A 4918-nucleotide genomic window follows, 5' to 3' on the forward strand; every position below is an offset into this window, starting at 1 on the left:
AGAGAGAGAGAGAGAGAGAGAGAGAGAGAGAGAGAGAGAGAGAAAGGAGATTGATGTGATTTTTAGGAATGAGGTAGTATCTCAATATCTAAGATGTCTACAATTTCTAGAACATTTAAAGACCGGTAGTTCTGTGTGTTTTCTTCTTTCAACTCTTTTAGTTCCCTCCCCCATTGAAACATTTGCCACTTGCAGGTGATGTACTGAGAAGCACAACCTACTTACCTGCCACAAGCTTACATTCTGGTAGGAAAAAGGGACCACTAAAGAGATGAGAAACAGTGGGACAGAGGCAGTTTTTGCAGAGTTGATGGGGAGCTCTTGGGCATGGAAGGAAAGGTGAAGACCTGGCCCAGTGGGTTCCTCCCATTAAGCTAAATTGTCCAATATAAGGGAGGCTCAACTAGCAGAACTTGCAAGCAGGATTTCAGACAGCCTAACTCTGATATCTAGAAAAGAGGTACTGGGTTCTGGATCATTAGTGTTCTGTTGAATATAGGCAAGAGTTTGGCCAGTAATATTTGTCTGTTGGTGCAGGTTGAGTGATCGCAAAACCATCTCCTAGGACCACCCTGGCTTTTGACAACCACACACTACCCAGCAGAGCCTAGATGGCTTCCAATTTAAAAGTACATTTAGGGGCTGTGGAGATAGCTCAGTGACTTAAGCACCTGCCTGGAAAGCACAAGGTCCAGACAATGACGACAACAACAACAACAACAAACAAACAACAATAATAATATAAAAAACTCATTTGGAACTGCAAATACTTGCAGGTGGGAAGGTGGGCTGGAATGTCCACACTCCCGATTGCTGAAGGGTGGGGGTGTCCTGACATGGGAGCACTTGGGAAAACTACTGGAGTTAGCTCTAGGAACACAGTTTATGTCTCTAGGGCAGCTTTTCTAGGGACCTATATCTTCATTCTCTGGCAAACCACTACCAGCTTCTTAAGTCTTAGCGGATTTATTTGTGATAAGCTAGGCGTGTGAAAACATAAGTAACAGGAGGTTGGATACTCACCTCCCAGCAGGGCACACTGAGGCCCAGGGACACAAGGAACTACCCAGGCCATCTTGCAAGGCCCAGGCCCATGTGTGGGCTGACCCCAGCACACCTGGAAGGCCAGGGTACAGCAGTGGTCAGGGCCACTGTGGCTGATGGTTGAAGTCCTCTCCATTCACCCCAGTGGTGAGCGGAGGATCTCATGCCTCTCTTGAAGATCCCACAATTAAACAGTCAGAGAAATGTATTTCATAAAATATGCATACTGTTTGCTGCACACAAAGCATTTAATCTCCCTTAGCTCAGAGCCCCGAGAAGCAATAAGAGAAGGATCCTTTCGCTGCGCATTAAGGTCAGTTTTGAGCAAGCAGCGTCTTCTGGGGTGAGCACCTGTCATCTCAGCCAGCTCACCATCATCACCAGCCCATCCCTGTCATTGCCATCATTGTCATTATCACCGCCACCACTATCCCCAGAGGTTCCACTGTTTAGCATCCATGTGTAATGTTACATGAGTTCTGTGGAAATTTAGGCTGTGTTTTGTCAGCCAAGTCAGCTCTTTCACCTGTCGCAATGCTTGGCACACGCCTGACGCCTAGCAAATGTCAGATCTTATACATGCTCATGGAAGTGAATGAATGAGGTTTCACATGAAGTGTTTTGTTTGGGTGTTCCTAGGCATAAGCCCATGAGATGGGCAGGTTGGGGCATATTTTAGGAAACTGGGACTAGGAAAGGCGCATTGTGTGGACACAGGCCCTCCTGTGCCCAGCACTGTGGGATGTACCATCAGGCTCCTGCCAGTTTTCCTCCAGCAGCAGAATCTGGTTACCCTCTTCCCCAGCCTCCTCCTAGACCTGGCCGGAGTGCCTCCCTGGGGCTCCAGCAGCCCTCCTCTCACTTCAGCACAGTGCTGCGGCTGCCCCATCTGCCTCCCGTGGATAATGGCACCTTGTCAGGACCAGAGCCTGTAGAGCACACTCTTCATTATTGGACAGAGCTGACATGCAAGAACAATTGGACTAAATTGATTGCATTTTCCAAATCATCGCCCAGCTTCTAATTCTATCTGCAAGATGCACTAATTTGAACAAGAATTAGCTTCTAAATTGAGAATCCAGGCCCTTGACCAGGAAGGGAGAGAAAGCTTTGTGCAGTCCAGCAGGGAGAGGCTCCCAGCCTGCAGTACACCCAGTGGCCTTCCTGGAAGCAGCTCCAGGGAAGAGGAGGTCAAGTCATCACCATGCTCTGTCACCCTCTTTGTGGCTGTCCCGTCTGCCACCGCATGCACCCCAGCAATGTTTTCTTACAGCCAGCCATACAGACTAGTGCAGTGTATTCTGGCTCCTTTGTCTCCACACATGACACTGAGGCAACGGACAGAAGTGGAAGGGAAGAAGCCTCAGAGTGGGAGGGGCCAGGGGGCCCTTACGGCCCAGTCCTCCTACACAGCACAGGGCTTGGCGCCAGTCCCAGTTGTGTTTGCACCCAGAGGCACAGGCCCCGCTGCCCTTCAGATACCCAGCTCACTGCAGCCCTGCTCTGTGGAGTAGAAATTTCCTCCTTTGGAAAGTGAAACCTGCTGCTCTTGGGCTCATGTGGCCTCATCCTCTGGGGCAGTGTCCTCAAACTTTTGTGCTCTCGGGAATCCGATTCTTTCATGTACTTGGGAAGCTGAGAGACATGCAGCCTTGGTCTCATAGTCCTGAACCTCCATTTCTAGGAAGAGCTCAGGCACATACATGCCTCCGGTCCACCAAACTCACTGGAGCAGTGGGGCCACCCATGCAGACAGGGCTGTTGGGAGGCGCCAGATGCTCCTCCTTCGTCTTCATACCAGGGATGGGACTCAGGCCCTTGCGCTTGCTAGGCAGGTGTTTAAGCCACTGAACTCTCTTCCCAGCTCCAGATGCACATCTTCTGATTTCTCTCTTTTTTTTTTTTTTTAACTTTCTGCAAAGCTTTATTCCGGAGGGGCTCAGTCCTTCTTGGCAGCTGCCTTCCTCATGGCGGCCAGCACGTTGCTCAGCTCCTCACGCTTCCTCTTGGCGTGGATGTGCGTCCCCACTCTTTTCTTGTTGAACTTGAGGGCGCGCTTGTCCTTGGAGACCTTGAGCAGCTCCATGGTGCGCCGCTCATAGGGGGCAAAGCCGCACACTTCCCAGATCATGTCCCGCACGAACTTGGTGTGTTTGGTGAGACGTCCGCGGCGGCGGCTGTGCCTCGGTTTGCTCACATTCTTAGTCACCTTGTGGCCCTTGTTGAGGCCCACGGCCATGGGATAGCGGAGGGCCATGGCTACTCTTTTTCAATGGTTGCTGTGGCGGAAGCTTCTGATTTCTCTTCACAAGGACAAAAGTCCTACATTTCATTAAAAACATGGTGAACAAGTTTCTTAAGTTCAGGGCTGGTGAGATGGCTCAGTGGTCTAAAGCACCTACTAAGAACAAGCTCAGCAAAGCACAGGGACCCTGGTTCAATCCCCCGGCACCACATGCCAGCCAACCCCGCCCCCTGGTGGGCTGAGCTGGCCAAACACACACACACACACACACAATAAATAAATAAATAAAATAAAATAAAAAGTTTCTTAAGTTCAGAGGATGTCAAGTCCAGCTAAAACCTCTTCCAAAGGAATGTTGTCTCATTTTATTCATTTTACAGATGAGAAACTGAGGTTGAGAAATATCTAGAGAGTTGCCTGCAGTTACACAGCTGTCAGAGCTGTGTAAGTGAAGATGTGTTGAGCTGGGATCTTTCCCTCCTAAACTCTGTCTTCCAGATATTGGAAGTAGAAGGAACAGATAAGAGAGGTGGCAAGACGTGGTCCCCGATGCTTTGGGTGATAGGAACACAGAGGGATGGGTCTCCTTGGGATGTCTCATATCGTTAAGAGTGGGGGTTTCAAAAGAGATGCGACAGAAGTGGGGAGGAGACTAGAGAGAAGGGGAAAAGGACCATGGGAGAGGGAAGGCAGAGGAAGTGGGGGCATGAACAAGGTATGCTGCACACAGGGAGGAGAATGATGAAATGAAACCCACTGGCCTGTGTACCTGATGTGTACTGATAGAAAAAGGTCATACAGAAATAAGAGAGGTTGGCAGCTCCTACCTAGGAAGAAGGGATAGAAGTGGACAGAAGTGGACGCAGAAGGGGGCAGCTATCAGGACGGGGGAAGGTGGAGATGGGATGAAGGAATGCAAGGTGATCCGGGACTCCTGTTGGAGAGGAAGAGGTAATGAAGGTGAGGGAAGGGAGAAGGAAGTGGATCCCTTGACTCATGCCAGAGAGAAGGGGCAGTACTGCTATTCGTGCAGTGTTCAGCTCTGACCCCAGTGCGGGGACTGCCCTCCACATGTCACCTTCGGTTTCCCTAATGTTTCCTCACCTCTTTCAGTTAGTACCACAGGGACCACAAGTACCATCTCCTGACCATTGCTTCCTAAGCATCTGTCCCAGGGCTTGTAGCCAGCAGGTACTTAGTGTAACCCTGCTGCAGTACAGATGGCTGCATGAATGAAGAGGTCTCAGCCCAGGACTACACATCCTAACACACTCTGACCACTGCAGACACCGTGCACAGAGTCAGGTAGCTAGACCTGGGACAGCTCGGAAACCTTGGTGGGTCCTGCTTGTGCGTATCGAGGACACTGGGGATTCAAGGGTGACTCCTAAGATTGAGGATTGAAGAAGGAAGGGAACAGTGGAGGTGACCATCAAATTTCCCAGGAAAACCAAGCACTCTGTTTTGGACACTGTTGGAGATGAAATCAGCTACTCCAGTAAAGAGTCTAACAGTTGGATACAGCAGGTTGCCCAGGACAGAGACACTGATGCAGACTGTTGGGGTGAGCTGAACCCCCTCTGTCTCTGAAGCTGGGGGAGGGCTGACACCACTGGAGAGGGCTAAAAG

The sequence above is a fragment of the Octodon degus genome, unplaced genomic scaffold (genome assembly GCF_000260255.1).
Source record: "Octodon degus isolate 3935 unplaced genomic scaffold, OctDeg1.0 scaffold00182, whole genome shotgun sequence".
Classification (NCBI taxonomy): Eukaryota; Metazoa; Chordata; class Mammalia; order Rodentia; family Octodontidae; genus Octodon; species Octodon degus.